The sequence below is a fragment of the Stenella coeruleoalba genome, assembly GCF_951394435.1.
Source record: "Stenella coeruleoalba genome assembly, chromosome: 17".
Taxonomy (NCBI): domain Eukaryota; kingdom Metazoa; phylum Chordata; class Mammalia; order Artiodactyla; family Delphinidae; genus Stenella; species Stenella coeruleoalba.
This window is the reverse complement of record NC_137163.1, coordinates 11,457,324-11,483,589: the sequence shown is the minus strand read 5'-3', so window position 1 is coordinate 11,483,589 and position 26,266 is coordinate 11,457,324. Positions and strand designations below refer to the sequence as shown.

Genomic DNA, 26,266 nt, shown 5'->3' with positions numbered 1-26,266 from the left:
TCTAACATCTGTAAATATCAGCTATATTCAAGAGCATGTGCGTGGGGCCGAGTATGTATGTTCACAATGACTAAAGCCATTACCGATGAGTGCTTTTGAAAGCAATGCCGTCCCTCTGTTGGCCCGGTTTTCATATCCTTTCCTTCCATTTTGGGTCTCTGTGCTTTAGTCACTCTGGTCTCCTTTCAGTTCCTCAAAGAAGAGCTGCTCCTTCTTGGCTCTATGACTTTGCAATGCTGTTTCCTTTGCCTGGAGTATCACTACCCTCATTCAGTTGGCCAACTTGTACTCATCATTCTGCTTTCCCTTGAAGCATCGTTTTCTCAGGAAGCCCTCTTTGACCCCGAGATTGTGGTATGTCCCTTGATAGCACTCATTGCATTCTAAACTCCTGTGGGACAGTCATCAGAATTTTGATTATATAATCACTTTTACAGTTGGGTGGTTAGTAGTCCAGTCTTTCCCGGTAGACTCTCAGCTCCGTGAGGGCAGAGATGGAGTCTCTCTGGTTGGCTTCTCTATCCCCAGAACCTAGTTAGAATGCCGGGCACATAGCATTCACTTCATAAATTTTGGGTGAATGTGAAAACAACGAAGATTTTTCTCTTAGTAAAATAATAAAAAGCAAACCTAAAGAAAGGCTAGTCTTCCAAATGGCTTTCTGGGAAACATACTACACAGGCGAAATTCTGAAATGAATCAGGCCACTTAGTAATTTGAGACTGACTTAAATCTAAACCAAGTGAGGTACTGTTCCATTTCACAAGTAAAGAGGCAGAGGGCATGAAGGTCTGACACGGATTCCCCCTGGTCGTGAGTCAGTGATGGGGGCCTCTCTCACTCTCATCTGTCCCTGCTCACTCTTGGTACTTTTTGTTGGATGCTGACTTTGATGGAGACTTGGCAGCCGTACGGCAGTGAGCCCCTTGTCCTAAAGGAAAGGGGAAGAACATTAGAAGTGGAACCCTGGCTCAGCTACTGTAGGTACTGTGTGACCTTGGGCGACTCTGAGCCTCCACTTCCTAACTTGTAAAATGGAGAGAATCTGCTTGTAGGGATGCTTGCAAGGCTCAAATGTGCCAATGTGGCTGGAAGTGCTTTACAGAGAGACTGGCACTTAGCAGTGCTCACAAAATTTTAACTGGCATCTAGCACTTTCCCAGTATTGGGGTTTATTTCAGATGCTTAGGACATGTTCCATGTGAACTAATAAGTCAGCAACTCCATTAATAAAGAAAAGAAAGACTTGCCCTTTTGCTGGTGGATAAAAAGGCTGATTTAATTCCTCGCCCAATGACAGAGATCTGAAGACAATGATTTGATTCCCTAATCGTGAACGTGCCCCTGCTTCACAAAATGTGAGATGCTGAGCAAAGAGCAGTGCCCTGGTGGGGCCGCACTGCCTGAAGCCACTCTTTAAAAGAGCTTGTGAGTGCTCTGTTCATCATTAGCAGATGTGATGTGGTGAAGGAGTTTGTTTCTCCAGATTCAGACATTTTTGAGGACTTACTATGTGCCAGGTACACCCTGTTGAGCACTTTTCACGTGCTGTTTTGTTTACTTCCTACCCTTTTTCTCTGATGAATCTATTATCATCCCTATTTTCATGATAAGGAAATTCAGATTCAAAGCAATTAGCGTGTCCTCAGTCACACAGCTAGTCAATAGCAGAGCTGGTGTTTGGATCCAAGTCTGATGCCAAATCCCATGCATTTCCAGATACATTTTATTCTCTTCCTAGTAAAACACATTCCATGGAGAGTGAAGACCAAAAGTCTGGATAAGAAAACCTAGTCCGGATTTATTATTAATAATACAAAATATTATCACCTGATAGCTTCAGAAACAACCAGTTTCCTTTGGAATGTAGTACTTTCCATTTTCTTTTATAGAAGCTCAGTGGTTCTGATTTTCTCTATTTGATGGTGCATGAAAGCCCCTGGGTAGAAAGCTGTTTAGTGGAGTGGAAAAGGGTCAGACTGGGGACTGTTTCTAGCCCTGAGCCTCTCCTCTGCGTGACTTTGGGAAATTCATTCAGAATCTTTGAGCCTCATTTTTCTTATGTGTGAAATGAGGACAATTGTGCTGCTTACTCACCTACGTTGATGGATTTTGTGAGGATCTATCAAGATAATTGTTGTACAATGTTATGCAAAAGACTCCATGTTATTATTCTAAGGCAGAGTCATCACTTTGTTCCCACTTTCTCTTTGCCTACAGATTCTCTTGGCATCCCATACCTGAGGAGAATTTATGGCTAGTTGGATGTAACAGCCAAAGCTCTCTCCCTGTGACTTATATGCATCCTGATGTATTTCAATTTTTGCATACAGGAAGGTTTTCTGGTTGGAGGAGATGCAATTCTATTTCGAGGTTGTGGACTCAAGGCGCCACTAAACGGAGATTCATGTGCTTTCATTGACGTAAAGTGAATCCTTCATTTGTGGACAGCTCTGCTGCCCAAACCCAATCTGTTACTGCAGCCAATGGCCTTATCTGGTGAGTCTTGTCACTGTCAGAATCAAAGCCAAATAGGGCAGGGACTAATGATTTCACTGAGGTGGTCTTTCCTGTGACCACAGAAACCTGCTTTGGGGGTTTCTGTCACTATCAGAGACCCTTGATGGAATTATAGCCCCTGAGTTCATTTTTGTTCTGGTTTATTATGTGGATAAGCTCCGTACCCAGCTCTCTTTGCCTTATCTGAGGGAGCCAGAGCCAGCGGTGGGTGAGTCATAGGATCTGGTCAATTGCGTTTCTACAATTTTATTAGAATGACTGGGTAGATTAGCTCTGTAAAACATGGAATAAGTGTCTTGGGCATTCATCAGAGTCTCCCACAATTCCTAGAATAATTTTGTATTTTTTTTCACAGAAGCATCTGTGGAAAGAGAGCAGGGGAGCCAAGAGACCTGGATCGTGATTCTGCTAATCCCAGGGGGTAACCTTGAGTATGGCCAGAACACTTTTGGTCGTGGCTGGTGGTATGGACAAAGTTCCATAGAGCTCAGGGCTTGGCCAGGGAGGGGCAGGGAAAGTTTCTCTAGGGGAACATTTGAGAGTAGGGTTTTCAATTATGAACTTGACTTCACCAGGCAGACAGAGGAAAGGGCAAGGGGTTTTCAGAGAGAGGAAGCTGACTGGACAGAGCAATGCAAAGTGAAAGTTGGTAAAGGGTCTCAGGAATGGCATCTTTGACTGTGGTGAGAAGGAAGGTTGTGCTGTGGAGCCTAGAGAGGCAGGGGGTAGAAGCCAGCTCGTGAAAAGTCTGGAGGACCAAGCTCAAGTGGTTGCTCTGGGCAACTGGCAACTCCCAAAGGCTGCTGAGCATGGGGAAGTGGGGAGGGAACATGATTAGAATTTGTTTCCATTAAGCGGTCGACACCCAGTATGAGACCAAAGGGATCATTTGTTGCTCTCATTAGCCCTGCATAATAAGTGAACGACCATTGATCTCCCCATTTAGCAGATGAGGAAGCTGAGGCTTGGAGAGATTAAGTGTTCAAGGACACACTACTCAAGGAAAACAGAAGATAAAAATAATTCATACTCTGCCGGATAGGATTCCATTGAATTCTTATAAACTTCAGTTCGAGATTAGGTAACATTTGCTCTGAGGCATTACCAGGGTTTAGACATTCATCCAAGATTCTGAAATGGAAAGAAGCCAACACTGCATAAGTAAAATTCAGAGTCATTAGTAGAGATATCATTAGGCCTCTCTTTTAATCATTTCTAAGAACCAATGTATCATTCTTCTCATTGGCTCTAGGGGAGGCTGGAACTTGTCTAAAGGTGGGTGCGCAACTAAAATTTTTGTAACATTTTCTGTGTCAGCTCTGCTAGTGCAGAGTTCATCCACTGATGTTAATGCCACAGTGGAGGTCTAAAAGATTCTGGGAGAGCAAAAGAGATTTTAGTCTTTACAAATACAGTAGTTGGCCCTTATCCACGGGGGATAACATTCCAGGAAACCCAGTGGCTGCCCTGAAACCACAGATAGTACTGAACCATACCATGTTTTTTCCTTTATACACATACCTATGATAAAGTTTAATTCCTCAATTAGGCACAGTAAGGGATTAACAACAACAACAAATAATAAAATAGAACCATAATAAAAGTTATGGAAATGTGGCCTCTTTCTCTCTCTCAAAGTAGCTTATTGTACGGTACTCACCCTTCTTCTTGTGATGTTGTGAGATGATAAAATGCCTTTGATGAGAAGTGAGGTGAATGATGTGGGCATTATGACATAGTGTTAGGATACTGTTGACCTTCTTTATTATTATAATTTTTTGGCGGTACGCGGGCCTCTCACTGCTGTGGCCTCTCCCGTTGCGGAGCACAGGCTCCGGACGCGCAGGCTCAGCGGCCATGGCTCACGGGCCCAGCCGCTCCGCGGCACGTGGGATCCTCCCGGACCGGGGCACAAACCCATGTCCCCTGCATCGGCAGGCGGACTCCCAACCACTGCGCTACCAGGGAAGCCCCCTGTCGACCTTCTGATGATACTTCAGAAGGAGGATCATCTGTTTCGGGTGATCCTGGATCATTGAACTGTGTCGATGTTGATGATTGGATGCCAGGAGCAGATGATGGTGATGGCTGGGGATCCCAGGCAGGATGGAGTGGAATGGCACGAGATTTCATTAAGCTACTCAGAATGGCACAAAATTTACATATCGATTGTTTATTTCTGTAATTTTTCATTTAATATTTCTGGATCAAGGTTAGCCATGGATAACTGAAACCGAAGAAAGTAAATCCACAGATAAAGGGAACAACTGTACCTCCAGAGAGGGTGAATCCACTTGCCTGGCTCGAGTTTAACAAGGGTTACAATGTTGCATCTCAGGGCAGGAAAGAGTAGGACAATGAAAGAACTGGAATTTTTTTTCCCTGAGTTGTATTTCCAACCATCATAAAAACGAATTCCTGGTTTTGGGCATGGCACTGGGAGTTGGCCAGTCAGGGTTGAAATACTCACTCTCAACTCACAAGTATAAACTTTGGGAAGTCACTTACCTGCCATGAATCTCAGTTTACACAACCTTAAGGTAAATTTAATATCCCCTTCCATATAGAGGTATTGTGAGAATGCAGTTTGCAAACATACATCTAGCGTGGGTCCAAAGTACTTATAAAAAATTATGTAAATTTGGAATTAGTTCTTTTCCTCAGGTCCTGGATGTTTTTATTGGTTTTTGTTCTCCATAACATTTTACTACAGTGACTAATTTTCTTTCGTCTGCTACATTCCTCTCCAGTGGCTTGTGACACTGCTTCAGGAAGACTTTTCCAACACCTGAAGAATTTCTATGTTCCTTTTCCCAGTCTGGGATGTCTACTTACCATATGGCCAGCTTCTGGACCTGTTGTGTCTGGGATGCAGGCTGAACCAAAGGCAGGTATCCTTCAAGGCATCCAGATATAAAAATAAATACGTCGTTGAGATTAGGAGGAAGTTCACATTTTGGGGCTCCCCAAAGTAACTTTATCCCAAGATATAAATGGCATTCTAAAATGTATGAAAACAGACTTGATAGAAAACCAAACTAAAGCTAGAACTTAGTTGGAAAGAGGTTTATTTTTCAAATATATAAACTAAACCATTGTACACCTATTACAAAAGCACTAGGAATCTATAGCAAAAAATGAGTCAAATTCTAAAATATCACAAGTTTCTTTTCAAAATGTGTTGGTGCATTTTCATCGTCATTGGGTTTCAATTTAATGTCTTCTGCTCTTGAAATTAACACCTCCTCTCCTTTTCTTATCCACAGCTACACCCACCCTCGTGCTCTGGGTTGCTCAGAAATTCCAAGTTTCCTGCTGCCTCACTGGCTGGAACAGAATGGAATGTGCACCACTGCTGATAACAACAGGAGAGGCCCCAAACCACAGAGTCAGGCAGCCCCGGGGTAAATCCTTGCTCTACCGCTTCACGCTGAAAGATATTGTACGAGTTACTTAGCTTTCATCATAGGTCAGATTTCCTGGGAAAGAGAGTCTAGGTCTCTGAGGGTTGTGTGGAGGAGGCTAACTGGGGAGTGAGCTCAGAAACAACGACAACATGGGGAGGGATGCTAGACTGGGCAGAGGGAGAAGCTGTACCATGATGCAGTTTCAATGGAGATGTCCAGCAACCCCACAGGGAGCTGCGATGGCCCTTCAGAGTTGTCCCAGCTGAGGACAAATGGTTAGGCTTTTGTACTTCCATGTTGGCCGGTCACAGATGCAGGCTGCCTTCTGAGAAATGGTCTGGGATGAAAGCTCTCTTTGACTGAGTCTTGCAGCAGCAGCTAGAGGTCCTGGTAGTAGGCGGGATGAATGCCTACATCCTGAGGTGTATCTGGGCAGCCCACCGTACCTGTGCCTACATGTTCAATATATCAGAGATCAAGGAAGTCTCCTTGGCCACTCTACCTGAAATTGCAACCCCTTAATCTCATATCCCCTGTACCCCATCTTACTTTTATCCATCGTATTTATCATGAACTGACATACATTTTTTTAAAGATTTTTTTGATTGGACCATTTTTAAAGTCTTTATTGAATTTATTACAATATTGCTTCTGTTTTATGTTTTGGTTTTTTTGGTCGCGAGGCATGTGGGATCTTAGCTCCCCGACCAGGGATCAAACCCGAACTCCCTGCATTGGAAGGTGAAGTCTTAACCACTGGACTGCCAGGTGAGCCCTGAATTGACATCCTGTATAAGAATTCATCTGTTGTCTTTCTGGAAATGCTCTAGAACACACTCCAAGCTACTTGAGGGCAGGCATTTTGTTTTACTCATGACTATATGCCCAGTTCCTAAAACAGGGATTGGCACAGGTTGAACACTCAATAGATATGTGTTAATTGAGTGGAATAAATGAATGAATAAATATAACATATACTGAGTATTCATCGGAAGCACTCAAGTTCTAAGCACTTGCAGTAACTAATATAATCTTCACGACAACTCCATGGAGGGGCACAATTATTAACCCAATTCTGCAGATGAAAACACTGAGGCACAGAATGTTTTTTTTTTTGTTTTGCGGCACACGGGCCTCTCACTGCTGCGGCCCCTCCCGTTGCAGAGCACAGGCTCCGGACGCGCAGGCTCAGCGGCCATGGCTCACTGGCCCAGCCGCTCCGCGGCACGTGGGATCCTCCCGGACCGGGGCACGAACCCGTGTCCCCTGCATCGGCAGGCGGACTCTCAACCACTGCGCCACCAAGGAAGCCCCACAGAATGTTTAATTATCTTGCCAAGGTCTTGCAGCTTAGAAGTGCTGTATTCAGGATCCGAACCAGGCAACGGGATTCATACCATTGCCTGGTATGGATAGAGCTGGTCCTCCATCCGAGCGAGTTAGCCCTACCCTTCCTCCTCTCCCCTTTCTGCTGTCTCGTAGAATACATGTCCAGTAATCACATCACTGCATGCTCCAGATATTTTGTTTTATCGCTTCAGACCAAAAGGCGAGAGCTCAGCTGAGTTCCACCTCCTGCCCTTTCTTCCCACTTTCTCAATATTATTACCTTAGAACCTGATCAACTCGCGCATCTTTTTTGTTTTTTTTCTAACACTGCCATTGGCAGATGCAGATGCAGAGGCTATTACGGTTTATGGCGCTCTTTTGCATGCATTATCTCATCTGATTAGCCCAGTAGCCTTGGGATATGGGCCATACAAGGATGGCCACCTGCAGTTTATAGATGAGGAAACAGAGGCTCAGAGAGGTTACATAAAGCTATTCGGAAGCAGAATTTTTAGTTCTAAGTCCCACGTTTGCTCTAATTTGCACTTTCTTTTTCCTTGTTGGGGCCCGGAGGGTAGAAGTTAATCCCAAAGCATTTCTGCCCTCCACATTTATTGAAAGTCACTTGGAACATTGGTGAGTACTTATCATTGGCTTCTTCCTACTTGACAAGTGGGGAAACCGAGGCACAAAGAGGTTACATGATTTCCTCAGGTTTCATACTGATGTCATTGGAGCTGGGATATTAATTTCAAAATTCACGTGCCTGTACTCCTTAGCACGCTCACTGCTTCTAAGTGAACAATTCTGGGGTCTATTTCAAACTTCCATCCACCTTTCCTTGAATAATGTAATAGGATTCATATTTAACATTTAAAAAAATAATGCTAGTTAAAAATAGAAAAGCCCAGTTCACTTTAAATGCACTCAGGATGCATTACCTCTCTGCCAGCCTGAAAAGATGTCTAAGGAGACAATGCTGGCAAAATTTACGTATTACAAAGAGCTCCTTTTATCCAGTTACATCAGCAAAATTTCACGGCATCTTTCAGAGGCCCAAGGAGAGCAGGAACATTTATTCTCCTCTTTGAATTTAATCATAAAGACATCAAGGTCGTCTTCCTGAGGCTGAGCTCCAGGCCACAGATTCCAGACTGGAGAAAAGTAACTTGAAAGAGCCTGTTTTACACAGGCCAGTGGAATGCTTTGTTTTTTTGCTTCTGAGCCTCCTAAGTGGACGCAGATCCACAGAAATAAATATTTACTTCTTGAGAGGGATGGTTAGGAGAATAGATGTTAACGTTCTGTCCTTACAGTGGAGAAACTCAATTCAGTTCGTGGACTCCCAGAGCTCCTTATGGACCCGGTTTGAGAACCATCATTCCAATTAGAGTGATGGTAGCTGTGGCAGTTTTAAGACCTGTCTACATCTTCTTTCACATGCCATCAAGAGGTGAAGTCTAGTTCTCCCTCTGGCTTGAAATGGGGCAGGAATTTATGGCCACCTTGACAAATAAAATGTGAGAGAAGCGACCTTAAGTCATTTATAACACTAGGCTAGAAACAGTGATGCAGCTTCAATCTGGCTGTCTCTTAGGACATGGCTTTTGGATGGCTACCCTGGCCATGCTGGAGAGACCACGTGGAGAGAGAGGTGCCTGAGGACCCTACTCGATGCCACATAGAACAGAGATGAGCCTTCTCTGTTGAGTTTGGTCCAAATTGCATATTCATGAACTATGTAAATTGTTACCGTTTTATTTACACATTGCATTTAGAGCAGTTTGTTGCAGAATAACAGATAATCTTAACAATAGCCCACGCCATAGATGACATGCTGGAATGCGAGTCATAGTTCATAGAATTGAACAGGTATGAATCCAGCATCTTGCATCTGGATTTAAATAACCATTTATACAATGCATGGAACACAAGAGTCACTTCACATGTCTGTTGAATGAACTGATGGGCGAATGAGTAAAGAAGCTTGGGGGAGATCTCTCTCAGTAGAATAACACTTGGGGTTATAACTGACCACATTTCTAATTGAAGCCATAGGTTGAGGTTGTTAAAAACCTGTGTAGTCCAAGTTAAAGGAGTAGATGGTTTTCCCATTTCCTGTAATGATTTGATCACAAGGAAGACTATGATAGCTTTGGGGTTGGCAATTTAATAGGAACTGACAAGCTGAAGGAAGGCAAAGATGATGTTGGTGCTTGAAAACCTATTTTGGGAAAAGGTGAGAGATATTTATTAAGCCTGAAGAAAAGAAGGGGAGACAGAAAAGTTGTCTTAAATCCTTGAAGGAGGTGACAGATTTCTTTTCTGTTATCCAAAAGCTGCATTAGAACAAACAGGCCAATGCTATAAAATAACAGTTGACCAGCTTTTTCAGTAAAGGGACTGATAGCAAATACTTTAGGCTTTAAAGCCCTATGGTCTCTGTTGCAACTATTCAACCTGCCTTTGTAGCACAAAAGCAGACACGGTCAATATGTAAACGAATGAGTATAGCTGTGTTTCAATAAAACTTTATTCAAAAAACAAGCTGTGGGCCAGGTTTGGCCCTTGCCTGTAGTCTGTCAATCCTTGCTATAAAGAAATGGTCTTTTTTCTACATAAGCCCAAGATTCCTAATACATAGAGCCATCAAACTTCAGAATTGTCTTGGAGGAGAATGACATTTCCTTAGTATGTTTAAAATAGGCTGGATGTACAGATTGGAGAAAAATATTCTTTTCTCTTTATATATATATATATATATATATATATGGCAAACATTATATAATAAAATATATATAAAATAAATATACATAAAAATAAATATATATAAAAGTAAAATATATATAAAAAATCAAACAAAAGCCCTTTGCCATATATATATGAATATATATAAAGAACTATATATAGCGAGAATATATAAAGAACTCTTACAACTCAATATAATTATAAAGTACCTGCCCTTTTCTCTCCATGGGTAGAAGTTTTGAACTGACACTTCACAAAAGATATAATGATGGCAAATAAATATCAGAAAAGATACACTACCTAATTTGTCATCAGAGAAATGCAAACTTAAACCATAATAAGTTACCAATGTACTTATTAAAGTGGCTGGGATTAAAAAGACTGACCATATCAAGTGTCAGTGAGGATGTGAGCAACTGGAGTTATTGTGCCTTGCTGGTGAAAACATGAAATACCATCATCACTTTGAAGGGGTCTTTGACAATTTCTTATAAAGATCAACACTCACATATCATCAATCAGCCATCCTATTCCTAGATATTTATCCAAGAGAAATTAAAACATGTGTCCACAAAAAGACTTGTACACAAATGTTCAGGGCGGCTTTATTCATTATAGCCCCAAAATGGAACAACAAGCCGACTGCCTGTTAACAAGTGAATGGATAAAGAAATGGTAATATACCCGTGCAATGGTAAATATTACTCACGATAAAAAAGAATAAACTATTGATACTCTCGACAACATGAAAGAATCTCAACATACGTTGAGGAGAGGAATTCAGACACAAAACACATATACCAGTATTCCATTTACATAAAAGTCTAGAACAGGAAACAATCATTTATAATGACATCCCAAATTAGTGGAAAGCAGACTAGCGGTTGCCTGGGACTGGGGCTGGGACAGATGGACTTTAAACGGTTAGAAAGGAACTTTCTAGTGTCATGGACACGTTTTATATCGTGATAGTGATGGTGATAGCATGAATGTATAAATTTGCTAAAACTCACCAAACTGTACCATGTACTTAACAGGGGTACATTTTATTGCATGCATACTTTTCCCCAATAAAGTTGATTTTCAAAAAGTAGGCCAAATGACCATCTTTTGGGGATCCAGTAATAATAATAATGATATTAATGGCTAATATTTATTGCATGCTTTCATTGTCCCACATGTTGTACCATGTTCTTTATCTGTGTTAATTTAATTCTAGAGCTATCTTTTGAAGTAGTAGTAGTGTTATCTCCATATAACAGATGGAAAACCCAAGCCTTAGAGAGATTTAATGATTTTCTCAAGGGCATGCACTAGTTCTTTGCAGAGGTGGGGTTTTAAACCAGATCTTTCAGATCCTCAAACTTCCAGGGTAAGAATTAGGTATTACAAGGCAGGAATCCTGTTCTCTTTGCTCTGCCACTGACTTGTTAGAGCCTTTGGGCAACTCACTCTCCGATCTCAGCTTCCTTATGTGCAAAATGAAATAATGGGCATTTAGTTACTGTTCAAGCTTTCATAAGTGTTTAATTTACAAATTTGATAATAAACGTACCATTTCCACAGCCTCATTGGCAAAGAAGTGACCTGTGTTAGTCAGATTTACTGTAGCATCAAATAACCCCCAATATCAGTGGCCTCTCACTACTAGATTTACTTCTTGCTTATGGGCCTGCTGGTCAGGTTCGGTCTGTGGACTGGGTCTTGTCTGCACTTCAGGTTCAGAAGTACTCTACGTGGCTCTCATTCCTGGACCCAGGCTGAAGCAGCAGCAGACACTTGGACATCCACTTCTCACGGAGAATACAGGAGTGGGAGAGAGAGATTAGAAATACACAAAGCTTGAAACTGACCTCCTATCATTTCCCACCTGCAGCCCACTGGCCAAAGTAAGTCACATGGCCAAGCCCAGTCATGGAGGCTGGGAATTATGCCCTGTCCATGGTGTTGGAGCAAGGAGAGTGAATATCTCTTGACCAATAATGCAATTTCCCAATGAGTGCAACCTCAAAGACTTAAGAAGAGTCAAAGAGTCTTCTTTTTCACTTACTCAGAGTCTTATTCATGAATCTCCAGTTTCCTTACCTTCTCATCCCCTCCCTGGGTTCACTGGCTGTTAAGCGTAGACTTAATGCCTCTTTTAGACTCAGAAGTCAAACTGCAGGTCCTTTGAGGGCTTAAGATATTGGTTTTCAGCATTACTGATCATTCATGCAATTTACTGAGTTAAATATCATTTTAATAACATTGATTTGTAGTATTAGTAATCTTTTGTGATCTTGATGGAATTAGGAAAACATTTACAAGTGGGGATTTATTTTCTGATGAATGGGGGTAGGTCCTATGATATATCTTGCTCCCATACCAGCTGTAATATTCTCTCTGACCGCATTGGTTCATGAATGTCAAACAGGCAAAATGAGGAGGCGTGCACCGAATAAACTACCCCTCGTTACTGACCCTTCAGCTTTCTTCTTTATTAGGAGGAATTCACAGGCTGGAGGTGACTGATTCCTGCCTTGCAAGCCAGTTATATTGTCTATTGTATTAGTTGAGTCAGGCTTCAGCCATTGTAGCATGAAAGCACCCATAGAAAATATGTAACTGAACAAATGTGGCTGTGTTCCAATAACAATTTGCTTACAAAAACAGGTGGTTGGCCAGATGTGGCCCATGGGCTGTAGTTTACAGATCTCTGCTCTAAATGGCAGCTCCTCGATAAAAACTGATATTGTTCTGATCGAGACTGATGTTACAACAGAGGGTGATGGGTTTCCAACAAATTCCTCTTTTCTGGAAACTTGATGGTATGCTTTTCTTGGAAAAGCAAGTCTTTCATATCGTCATTCAACCCCTTACTGTGTGTGTGTGTGTGTGTGTGTGTGTGTGTGTGTATTTTAAAATATTTAAACAATTATTTTCCAGCTGTACTGAGATAAAATTGAGATATAACATTGCATAATTTTAAGGTATAATGGTTTGATATATGTGTACATTACAAAATGATCACCACAATAAGTTAGTTAATACATTTTTTGAACAAAGAGTCGTTGGGTAGGGTAACTCTTAAAGAATAAGGATGCTTTTCATGAGTGGAATGAAGGAGAGAGAAGAAGTTATCTCCCATCATGTAGCATCATCCTCACTGTCACTGACTGGAAAATCTGTGAACTGAGATGTAATATGGTATGCCTACATTTTCACAGAAAAATCACTAGAGCTAGAACTGGAGCCCAGATAGCTTTTCTTTTCTTCAAAGTTTTCTCTACTCACCCATGGTTTCTCAAATACAAATTATCATTGGAGAACCAGTTCAAGATTTTTGACTCAGTTGGATACCATCTGTATTACTGTTCATTTTATATTTTCTTTAGAGTAACTTTTTAAAAACCTAAATAGAAATATGACAGAAGAAAAGTCGCTCTTTCTACATCAAATGGAAAACAGGTATCAATACTTATCAATAATTATTTAAAATACACTTCTAAACTTTACAGCAGAACAATAACATTCATCTAGTAACATTCACAAAGGAGCATCTCCTGAGTGTGGTCACACTTGAGGAAGCTGAGCAGGACGTCCTGCAGACCTCACCTGTCAGAGGCAGGCTTTGCATAGATGCTGCGGGTTCCATGATTCACCCTGCTCCATCTCAGGCTAACTTAACAAAATTACGGTCTCCAAAAAGCAAATGTAAATCACATACAAATGAACAAAGCCTTGACCCTTACGAAAAAACAACAAAATGACCAACAAAAAAACAACTCTTATGAAACTTCTGCCCTCATTTTCTTCTCTCAATAAACATAAATGGCACAAAAAGCAGCCTTGAGGAAAGAAAAGGATCAATGAATCTTTTATTCCCATCTCTGGCATCTGCAGCATTTTTTGATCACCTGCAAGACTGAAAGCCCCTATAGTGAGTGACAAGACCTTGCCCTTGGGGATCATATTTGAGGCTGAATTTGGGGTTATAAACCAACTGGACTCATGATGATTTGCATACAACAATCTTCACTAAGCAGTTGGTGACCAGCTTGCTGCCAAACCTCACCCAGTTATAAGGGCAACTCTGCAGGTGGACAGCCTTTTTAAGAATATTTTTCTTTTATTGAAGTATAGTTGCTATACAGTATTATATAAGTTACAGGTGTACAATACAGTGATTCACAATTTTGAAAGGTTATACACCATTTATAGTCACTATAAAATATTGACTATATTCTCCATGTTGTACTTGTAGCTTATTTTATACATAATAGTTTGTACCTCTTAATTCCCTACCCCTATCTTGCCCCTCGCCCCTTGCCTCTCCCCACTGGTAACCACTAGTTTCTTCTCTATATCTGTGAGTCTGCTTCTTTTTTCTTATATTCACTAGTTTGTTGTATTATTTAGCTTCCATGTATAAGTGATATCATACAGCATTTGTCTTTCTCTGATTTATTTCACTTAGCATAATACTCTCCAAGTCCATCCAAGTTGCAAATGGCAAATTTTCATTCTTTTTATGGTTGAATAGCATTCCACTGTATATATACACTACATCTTTATCCGTTCTTCTGTTGATGGACACTTATATTGCTTCCATATCTTGGCAATTGTAAATAATGCTGCTATGAATATTGGGGTGCATGTATCTTTTCAATTAGTGTTTTTGTTTTTTTCAGATACATACCCAGGAGTGGAATTGCTGGGTTGTTCTATTTTCAGTTTTTTGAGAAACCTCCATAATGTTTTCCACAGTGGATGCACCAATTTACATTCCCATCAACAGTGCACAAGGGTTCCCTTTTCTCCACTTCCTCACCAACAATTTGTTATTTGTGTTCTTTTTGATGATAGCCATTCTGACAGGTGTGAGGCGATATCGCATTGTGGTTTTGATTTGCATTTCTCTGATGATTAGCGATGTTGATCATCTTTTTTGTGTACCTGTAGTGGAGAGATTTTTTTAATTCTCATTTCACAGATGAGGGTCAAAGAACTTGAGCTATTTTCCACGGGTCACACATTTAGAAAGAAGAGGGAACAGATGAAATGGTGAGAATGCTGGGGTGAGGGGCATGGTTTTCTTTTGTTTTGGGGGTGGCAGGTGGAGAGGATCTGAGAGGCAGCCTGGAGGTAGTGGCTAAAACCCAGCCTACTCTTGTGTCTGTCATTGAAAATTGGGAGGGCGTGTTTCTCAGTTGATGCTGATTTATGTGTAACTAATAGAGTGACGGGGGAAAAAAAGGAAGCCCGGTTTCTAATTTTATCTTCGTGGCACTTTACTAAAAAGCCCCTCAAGGTGGCCGGAAGTTGGAAGCCCTCAAGGCTTGAAGTCCTGGACCAGCATGCAAAGGTGCTGGGCACGGAGTGAGGGCCCCCGGAGATGAGACACCGCACAGCTTCCCATCTGGGTATCTGGCTCTCAGTAGCTGTTAGGGTGTCTTCTCTCCGACTTCTCATTTGCATAATGTCATACCCATATGGTGTTATTTTATTTACCTCTTGAAAGCGGATGACTACTTTAGAAAGAGAGGAAGCCGGAAGACTTGACCTGAAGGCTTCCTCTGTCCCTCTCGCCCTGCTACCCTCAATCGTTTACTCTCTCTCGTCTTTGCCTCTCTTTCTCTGGCCATCTTGACTTTTGTAAATGAGGACCTTGCTTGAGTGATAGGATCCATTTCTTCCAGTGAATGGTTGCCAGGGGCGCTTGTCTTGTTGAAGGGTTTATCCTGGCAACATTTACAGCTGGTGGTGAATTTAAGCGCGACCTACTCCCATTTCTTCACGATGGAGGAACCTTTGAAAGTTTAAGAAGTCTACCGTGGCTGATTCTGCTCAGATAGATCAAGGGCTTGACTTGTTCTGCTTTGCTATTTTTCTGGGATTTCTGAAAACAGACTTCTTCAATTTTGCCATGTTAGGTGTGAATTTTGCAGTTTACACATAGTTCCTTAGAGCTCTTCAAGACAGAGTTTGCGTCCTGTGTTGGGGGTAAGAGAGCAAATGTTTCAACCTTCCTTTGTTCTTGAAATAATTCTGGGTGATTCACTTATTCATTTATTTGTTCTTGGCTTGCTAACCTATGGTGGTCAAATGCCTGAGAAGTATTAAAAAACAACCCAAAAATAAAACAAATAAAAAAGACCCTTAGAGATACAGCTAAAGGAGGATTCCTTGTTCTTTTAAATACTTTAATTCCGTGTTTATCTATTAAACAAGCACTTATCTTAGGTGCATGACTTGCCGGGCACTGAGCTGGATGCCCAGAATCCGGAGGTGGAGATCTGTTGTCTGCTTTGAATCTGATCAGAGTTAGATAATTTCAAAATTTAGAGTATACAGCTACACAAGACCTACAGAAAAGGGCCCGGGGAAGACAGAGCTTTTGGAAATTTGTGAATTCCACACATACTTCATGCAAGATTTCATTTGCATGTGTATTTTTCTGGGAAGGGGGTTAATAACTTTCATGGGATTAAAGTATTCATGAACAAAAATGTTTTAGAAACATGACCTCTGCAATTGCAGCAAAAATTTTAGATGACCTACCCCTGGTGTTCTATAAACAAGATCTCTCCTTGCTCAGTCCTGGTGGGTTATCTGCATTTGGGACTTGGTCTACTGGCCTTTAAGTCTATCTTCTGAGAGTAGACTTCAGAAGATACTGACTCAATGTCTCTGTCCTCCAGTGCAGGACCTTGTATCCATGACATTTTTACATTTTCTATTGTGCTTAGCTCATGTCTTATAGCAAATAGGAGAAATAAAAACTGCATTGATAACTGCATTGATCAGTTATGTTCCAAGCTTGTCATCGAATTCTCTCTTTCGACACTTGCATGTCCCTGATTCTGCTCCATCTCTGGCCTCTGTGAAATATCCTGCCTCTCCCAAGGCAGGGTGAGAATAAAGAACATTCCTCAATTGGAGTGTGTGCACACACATGCTTACTTGCACCCCTAATGCTTTGTTCTTTGACTATCATGTGGAGAGAGGTGTTTGGGCACCATATTAATAATAGCTCTTAGTATGTATGTGACACATTCCACCTTCAAAGGCATTTATAAACATTGGAAGATGAAAGCGTGCACCACCCATCTTGGGAAAAAGGGAATGTTAATCACCACCACGTCTGTTCTTTGGAGAGGGTCACAGAATCTGAGAGCTGGAAGGGATGTCAGAGGTCACTATTCAACCTCGGGTCCCTAGAGGAATTCTTTCCTTTGGAGCCCACCAAAGTTGGGGTAGTCCTCAGAATTTCTTCTTGAGTTCAAGCCAATTCTGCCCTTCTGTAACTTTTCAATTATCTATCTACCTATTTACCTATCACCTATCTGTCTATCATCTATCTCTATCTTTCAACCGATCATCTATTCCCTATCTCACTTCCTCCCTTTTCTTTTTTTCTCCCTCTCTCTCTTTCTCTTCCTTCCTCCCTTCCTCTCTCTCTCCTTCTTATTTCCTTCCTTCCTTCCTCCCTTCCTTTCTCCCTTCCCTCCTTCCTCTTCCTTCCTTTCTTTTTGCAGAGCCCTGCCAAGATTGCAAATGCTTGAACAAAATTATGCTCTTTTAAGACATAAATTTGGGGTGCTTGGTTATGTATCAAAAGATAACTGTAATGCCTGGGCAGACTGGGATATAAGATCACCCTGCTTGCAGTGACATTTCAGGCAGTATAGTGTCTTGCTACCCTCATGTTGGACCCAGCCTTGATTCTGCTTTCTTTGTTGCAGTTCTCTGATATAAAGGCACTGAGGATTTCAATTCCATGCCTCTGCTTCTCTCACTTAGTGTAGCATCTTCAGATGTTACTCTTGTAACTGCTGCTCTGCCTGAGACAAATGTATTCTACCCCTTAAAAGACATAGAGAACTTTAACTAGGTTGTTTTTCCTCTTTTTTGTATAAGAGTCAAAATAAAGGGGACATTTATGTAGTGCCTGATATTTCTCAGGTACAGTGTAAGTACTTTTCATGCCCTAAGTTTTCACCAAAACATTATGAGGTAGATGATATTGGTTATCTCATTTATAGATCAGGAAGCTCAGAGAGATTAAGTAACCATCTAAAGCTGCACAGCCAAGAAACAGGAGAACTAAGATTTGAACCCAGTTCTGTCTAGATCTATTAATCAATTAATGCAATTAATATCATGCAATTAATATCATGCAATTAATATCATGCAATTTGTATGGTACACAAAAGGCATTTAATGATTATGATGCATTCCTTTCCACCCTTTTGCTACAAGCAGCCCTTCCATTATTTTTTCCATCAGCAATTGTCTATCTATTTTAAAAGAGTTTATCTACAATATAACTATATTTATAAAATAGTTATTAATTTATTCTCCAGTGTCTTTTTACCTAAAGCCATCCATGTTTTAAGAACAGTAAAAACCTAATCATAGGTATTTTATTAGGATTTGTAAAATGCCACACATTATTTTATTAGCTCTTCAATAACCCAGGGAAGTTGATCTTATTGTCCCCATTTTACAAAAGAGAAAACAGAGTCTTTAAAGAGTTGAGTTCCCCAAGATCACACAACTAGTAAGGTGCAGAGCTGGGATTTCCACTCTCTCTCATTCTAACAACTCCGTTCCTTTGAGTTGGCTCCTTATTTCTGAGCTTTGCAGTTCTGCCAAAAAGCACAAAGAATTAAAAAAATTTAATCTCTGCAACTATATCATGGATAGTTGTATTATTTTCAAGGACTTCATTGATAACCAGTGAGTTTGCACTAAGATTATCTATAGGAGAGATATTAGCAGCATCATTGCCAAACTTTGCATTCGGATTTAATACAATTTTTGTGTAAAGAATAGAGGTTTAATAATAACAACAATAGCATAATAATGTAACAGTAATGACAATAGCTGCTATGTATGGAGACCTACCATGTGCCCAGTTTTGTGCTAAGCACTCCATTCCATTTTCTCTTTCAAATCCTCCACCCACAATATTTAATCTCTCTTTTACAGGAAGCTCAGCATCTAAGAAGTTAAGTAAGATGTACAAGGTAGCACTAATGTGGACCTTAGGATCTGGGTCCAGGTCTATCTGGCCCTAAAGCCTGAGCACTTAGTGCAATAGACTAGAAAACATAATCCACTTTGAAATAAGCATACAGGACTTCCTTGAGAACAAATACCTTATACCTTGAGACAAATGAGGACCGTCTTATGCAGTTGTCTGATTCTGTTTCTAAATCATCATGCCCTTGGTAGCACAGGAGTAGGGGTGAAGGTGGGGATGGTTGGCATTTCCGAGATCCAGAATTGTAGCCATGGCCATTTTGAATGATCCTTTCTCAATCTTGGTTCTGAGGAGCAGTGGTAAGAGCTGATGCTCACCTTTTCCACTGGACATGAAGCTTCTTGAGTACAAGATCCTTGAAGATATTCCATAGACCTTGGGTACAGTGTATGGCACATAATAGGGGCTCAATAAATGTCTAGAGTTGCTGTGGAGTTACGGGAGCAAAAATAAGAGATGCCATTCTTTGCCTGGAATGTGTAGAGGGAGAGAATGCAAACATGCTAGACTTAAAAAGTCTTTTTCTGTAGATTATGTTTTCTGGTCTATTGCACTGATTAAGTGCTCAGGTTTTAGGGCCAGATAGACCTGGACCCAGATCCTAAGGTCCACATTAGCACTACCTTGTACATCTTACTTAACTTCTCAGATGCTGAGCTTCCTGTAAAAGTGAGATTAAATATTGTGGGTGGAGGATTTGAAGGAGAAAATGGAATGGAGTGCTTAGCACAGAAGAAGGAAGAGAGGAATTATGAATGAAGCAGGGATGGTATAAAGACAGCACGTGGGCTCCTCCCTCTTCTGACAGTGATGAGCTCTGTGGTTTTAGGTGAGTCTGTTTTCTCTCTCTGAGCCCACATTTCCACAGAGGGTAATATTACCTGCTTACCTTTACAAGAGGACTGTGATGAACCCTGTAAGACACAGCATATGGGAAATATATGGAAAATAATAAAAATCTAATGGCAATGGTATCAACCACAACAATGATAAGGAAAGCTTTCTTGTGTTGATTGCCACCCTGGCATTCTTCATACTTTGTCCTCACAAGAACCCTGTGGTCCATTATCTCTAGTTTACAGATGAGGAAACTTTGAGATATTATCATTATTAATTATATAATTATCAAACACATGCCAAAATCCTGACATTCACTCAGTTTTCTGGGAGATGGTAGAGTAAGAGAGTTGGGGATTCAGAGACAGCACTTTGTTGGCCAAAAAGCCAACCTTCCAGTTAAGTCTAATTCAGATTGTGCTGGGTACTTCTGTGCAAAATTAGATTCACAAGGGATTTTTTCTTTTATCTAAAATCACTTCACTGAGTGTGTGATTGACATACAAAAAGCTACACATGTTTACAACTTGATGAAGTTAAACCATACCACAATCTATGCCATAAACCTACGCATCTCCTCCAAGCATTTACTCTACCTTCTTTATTTATTATTTTAAAGGATTCTTGGAAAGTGGAATTACTCTTCTCATCAAACATTCTGTACTACTCTATGATCCAAAGAAATGCCCAGATTCTTCTAGGGCCCACTAGTGATGCCTGGATTGAATTAAAGCAGCTGATTCTCAAGCCAAGTGGCCAGAATTTGGACAACTCTACTGGCTCATCCTCTGTGCTGTATGGAAGAAACCAAGATAATGATACTTTCCCAAGGCTGGGACTGGGTGAGTCTTAATTTGTGAGTGTTTGTGAATGGCTTTGAAGATGGCGGAGGTTATTTAAGTGCTAAGTGTTATTATTATTTATTGTGGTTTTAAGCACTGTTTCTCCTTCCCATTGTCAGGCTACAAAACAATAAGGGACCTGGTAAAAGAGCCTCTGGAAGTATGCAAATGTCAATAAATTAGGTAATTTTGGCCTGAGTTCTGTGATGGTATCTGCAAACCTAGCATTAGCTTTGCAGCCTTTTTGCGTGGGTTGGTGGTTGCCTAATTTGCCCTTAAACTTGCCAGCAGCAGGCCCTGACATACGTTTGGCACACACAGGGGATACAAGCACTCTTTGGACAGACCTGTGTTGTTGACATCATGCTTTACTGTGTGCTTTTTGAGATGCAAATTAGGTTCTGGAGGAGACCCTGATCCTTTCATCGTTGATGATTAATGGAAGAGAATTAACATTTGTTGAGCCTTCCTGTGTGCCAGACACTTTTACAAACATGATCTCATTTATTCTCACAACAATCTAGTGACGTAGGTCTGAATGGTTCCATTTTACAGAGAGGAAACAGAGGCTCACAGAAAGTTGAATGATTTGCCCTTGATCATATAACTAGCAAAGAGGCTTAACTAGAATTGAAATTCAGGACTGTCTGGTTCCAAAGGCCATGCTCTTTTATTATATTAAACTACAGGCAACATATTTTACTTTGCTCTTCACCCCAACTGCCCAGTCAAGTTTCCCCAACCCCCTGCTAAAAATCTCTTCAGTGCCTTTCCATAGCTTTCAATGGAATAGAGACCATGCTTCTACAATAGCCCTGCACAATCTCTCTGGCTCCCTCTCCAGCTTCATTCAACCCCATGTTTGTTTATTTCAGCTACTTGAACATGACAAAACTTCCTACTCCTGCGTTTTTGCACAAACTGCATGCAAAAGATTATCTTTCCCTTTTTCTTCAGCTAATGCTCGCTAGGCCTTTACACGTCATTTTCTGGGGATGACTTCTTTGAAAATGCAGACCAATAGTTCTCCAAGTGTGGTTCCTGGTCCAACAGAGAGTAGCATCACCTGGGAGCTTATGAGAAATGCAATTCTCAGACCTCACCCCATACCTCCTGAATCAGAAACTGGGCAGAAACTGAAAATTACCAGGGTTTTTTCAACCTAGACACTATTGACATCGTAGAGTGTTTAGCAGCATGCTAGCTCTTACCTACTGAAGGTCAGTAATACTCTCGTTCCTGTCCTCACCTTCCTCCAAATTGTGACAACCAAAAATGTCTTCAGACATTGCCTAATGTCCCCTTGGAGGGTAAAACTGTCCCTGGTTGAAAAAAATCACTGCTTTAGGCTGAGGTATGTCTCCCTGTGAGACACTCCTATAGCATTCTGGACAGTTGAGGTTAATTAGTTAGTAACTTATTGGAATAATTTGTTTAAAGCATGTTTCCACTGTCCTAATCCAGCAGCTAATGCGCTACCGAACACCCAAGTTGGTTCTCAGGAAATACCATTGTACCCAGTGACACGGTCAACTTGCACCATTACCTCCTCAAGCCCAACCCTATATCTGAATTCTGGGGAGGAGACAGAACTTGAGGCTAAAGTGGGATCACAGGCAAGTGGGATCCTTGAGATTCTTCACAATTTAAAGGTAAGTCTCCTCCATCAGAACCCTGGGAGCAAAGGGGCTCTTTCATGCCCAGCTCAACAGGATCTAAGCACCGCTTTTTAAAAAGTTTAGTGGCAGAGAATACGATTAAATGCAGGAGAAAGAAAAAAAAGTCATTTTAGGATGATGCAGAAGGCCCTGACCGAGATAGGCTCAGTGTCGCTCTCACCGAAAGAGAAACAAAACCTCATTCTGCCCGCAAGAGCAATAAGGAGATTGCTGGCTACGAGACCTGACTCAGCTTGCCTTCTAGTAGCTTGTCGTTTTATCGGTGGTACAGTCACCTTAAAGAGGAGCGGGAGAGGCAGATTCTGGTCCTTTTGCCGCCTTATACTTCCTCAGCCTGAGAGGTCATTTCTAGATCCAGGGTAAAGGAGAGCTGCAGAGTTGAGGAAGAATGGAATTCTTGCTTGTGTTCAGTGTCATCATCCTTGCTCCATATGAAGTGGTTGTGGACCTGAGACACTTGATTGGCTACATGGACATCGTCCCTCTTAGGGCTCACACTGCTTCTGGGAATGAGGCCCGCCCAGTTTCTTAGGAGGTATTGCAGTCGCCTGGCTAATATCAGGCTTCGTGTAACCTACATGATTGTTACAATTTGAGAGTTGCAGTCAAGATATGGGAAGGTATAGACCTAAGAGGTAATTTTTTTTTTAAGTTATACATATAATATATCTTTTCTTTTTTCTCAAAGAAAATGTTAATTTTTTTTGAAGAAATTTTGAAAAGATGAAGGAAAGTGGAAAAAAAATAGGATTTTTTTCCTATTTCAAAATGTTCATTCCTATTTCATTTTTTTGTTACCAGACTCTACCAACAATTTTCCTTTCCTGCTTTTTCACTTAACATTATCTTTTAAGCCTGTCTCCAAGTTTTTGTAAAATGACGTCATTTTCAAAGTGATCCTGGCATTCAATTTCCATTCATTCCCAAATGTAATGCCATTAAAATGCCCCAAACTTAGAAACAGGAATACAATATTCTAGCCGCTCAGAAAGCACAAACTAAAGTATTCACTTAAAGCTAAAGACTGAGGTCTCAATTACTTTGACACTAAGAGCTCTAAATATTCAGTAATTACAAGTTTACTGATTCATGACGGGTAATAAGTTGCATAGGACCAAAACTACAGCATAATTTCAAATATCTTCATTATAGTCTATATGCCAAATTGATTGAAACTATCCCATTGTTGGCATTTGCTGTCATAAATAGCTTTGCAACAAACATCTTTTTTTTTTTTTTTTTTTTGCGGTATGCGGGCCTCTTACTGTTGTGGCCTCTCCCATTGCAGAGCACAGGCTCCGGACGCGCAGGCTCAGCGGCCATGGCTCACGGGCCCAGCCGCTCCGCAGCATGTGGGATCCTCCCGGACCGGGGCACGAACCCGTGTCCCCTGCATCGGCAAGCGGACTCTCAACCACTGTGCCACCAGGGAAGCCCAACAAACATCTTATATATGACTTTTTCCCCCTGAAATTAAGAGCATTTCCTTTGAAATGAGGTTAGAAATTCAATCATTGGTTTGAAAAATATGAATGCATCTAACCTTGACAAAATTTCCAAAAAAACTACCTTCCAAATTGTATTTCCATTAGTGATGTTTGAGTGCATTTATTTCATTTACTCTAATCAATATCAGTTGATACTGAGCCTCAGTATTTGCATTTCTTGGATGATGGCTCAGATTGAAGGGGACAAGCTAGTATGAGTATTTGGTTTTTCACAGACATGCATGACACTGGAGCACAACCCATTCGTCTTTCACTCTGCACCCCTCCAACATCAAGAACATCAGTTTAGCTTCGATTAGAGTTAAGGTGTTTTTCTGCCAGAGACTTTTTTCAAGCTTATAGTCATGAAATCTGTTTTAAAAACTGGTTAAATGAGTGCTTTCCTTCCCATCCCACTCTTGAAATAAATTCAGATTCCCAAAAGAACTGGATCTCTTCTTGCAGGAGTGAAAGATAATTTGTTGGCATGTATATTTTCTTATAGAACCAAATTACTGAGGGGAGTTGTAACCTGGTTTCAAATACTTTTGGGTTTCTTCACTCAGAGCTACTTTTTGTCATTGCAATTAGAGCAGGGGAGACTGATTTTCAAAGCTAAGTGTAGTTGTCCAGTGAACAAATGATGGAGAAAACACCGACACAGAGGGGAACTACTTCTTTCCCTTCCTTTCCTTTTTTCTCTCCCTCCCTTCCTCCCTCCTCACTTCCTTTCTCTCTCTCTCCCTTTTCCTCCCTCCCTTCCTTCCTTCCTTCCTTCCTTCCTTTCCCTCAGCTTCTATTTAATCTCAGGTGGACTATATGTAAATAGGAATTCATTAGTATAATGAATACTACAATATCGCTATTAATAACCATGGCTTATTAACTGGTTAGGGTAACCCCCCAATTAACTAGCTTGAATGAGAATGTACCTTTTGGTAAATTAAAATTTCAAACTAATTAGGGATATTTCAATGATTTTTTTTCTCCTTCAACTCTTGATGCTGAAACTCTTTTTCTTCCTTAAAATACATCTTTGTTTTCATTTCTTAGGAGTTTTCCCATCATGGTGATGAAATTTTCTTAGAGAAGAAAAAACCTTACAAGATCTTTATTCTACACAGAGATCTTGTGTAGGACTGAAGATGTAGTTATTAGAGACTAGGTCTCACTTCTGTAGCCTCCAGGGTATACTCTGGAAACTGCAATTTTGTTGTTATTGTGCTGATGTTAATTTATTTTCCTATTGTCATGGAGACTGTCTAGCAATAAAACTCACCTGTTTCCTCTTCTTCCTGGACACACAGCCTACATTTCCCAACTTCCCTTGTATAAGGTGTGGTCATGTGACTGAACTCTAACCAACAGAGTGTGATCAGAAGTGATATGTCTCACTTCCTGGTCCAGCATATAAGGATTTCTCATGGTCCCTTCCATGCTCTTCCCTGTTGACCAGCCTGGTGCAGACACAGATGAGCCATTAACCTGGGGAGCCCCATGTTGAAGATGATGGAGCCATGAGATGGAGGAACCTGTTTCCTGGAATCAGGAAGAGGACCACGGCAGATCAATGTCACCCATTTTGGCTTTTACATTTGTGAAGATTTCTACTGTTTGGGACAATACACATTTTTGAAATCTGTTTATAATAGCAGATAATGATACTTTAATTAATGTTATCACTTATTAATAAAAGGAAGATCAAAACCTAAATTTCAATTAACTCATGTTTATGATGAGTTGATTTCCAGAGGATTAAAATTTTCTTACAATCACTGCCTAGAGTTGTCTCTCAGATTGTAGAGTCAGTCAGTGCCCATGCAGCGGGAGAGATGGAGGTTCAGTAAGGTGGGATCAAGGGCTTCCAAAGTTCTTATGGCCTCTCCCAAGCCATTCCCCAGCCAGAGAACTAATGCCTGGAATGGAAAGGAATGAATATCACCTCTGTTTTTGACCTTTATCTCTGTCAAAATGTAAACCCTCCATATCACGTTAAGCTTTTATTTATTATTTAAACTGTTGTGTACAAGAAGGGTCTAAAGAACAGACAAAACTAATACTGGCCTCTAGATAACATCCATGAAGTGCACTGAGATCCCGGATAAAATTCAGTGTCTTGTTCCTGAATTAAAAATAAAAAAGTATTCTGAAAAAAGGACTGCCTTTAAGTAGAGAATTGTAAGGTAGGAGGCACAATTCTTCTCCTTCCCATTGACTGCACACTATATTCTCTAGGTGAATCAGCAGTGTACGTATAAATCATCCCTTTGGCATTTGGGAGTACAATTTTGGGGATTTGAGTCAATAATGTAGTCAGCTACCAATTTCTGTCTTTTAGTGTAGGGGTTTGGTTGGGGTGGGTAGAAGGCAAGGATCCAGGGATTTAGGA

At 40.9% G+C, this 26,266-nt stretch overlaps 1 long non-coding RNA gene across 10 annotated transcripts in view; it reads left to right on the top strand.

Moving 5' to 3' along the window:
- Positions 1–25,804, top strand: part of LOC307176410 — a 397,378-nt gene extending 371,574 nt beyond the window's left edge. For 6 of the 10 annotated variants that reach the window (XR_013824735.1, XR_013824736.1, XR_013824737.1 and 3 more), the window contains 10 exons: positions 2,334–2,499; positions 2,876–2,984; positions 5,271–5,407; positions 5,787–6,695; positions 7,835–7,892; positions 11,724–11,893; positions 20,489–20,711; positions 20,831–20,894; positions 22,176–22,363; positions 25,334–25,804. This is a non-coding gene — a long non-coding RNA (uncharacterized lncRNA). The remainder of the gene's footprint in view (positions 1–2,333; positions 2,500–2,875; positions 2,985–5,270; positions 5,408–5,786; positions 6,696–7,834; positions 7,893–11,723; positions 11,894–20,488; positions 20,712–20,830; positions 20,895–22,175; positions 22,364–25,333) is intronic. The other 4 variants (XR_013824739.1, XR_013824741.1, XR_013824742.1 and 1 more) reach the window with 4 other exon arrangements.
- Positions 25,805–26,266: the final 462 nt, after the last annotated feature.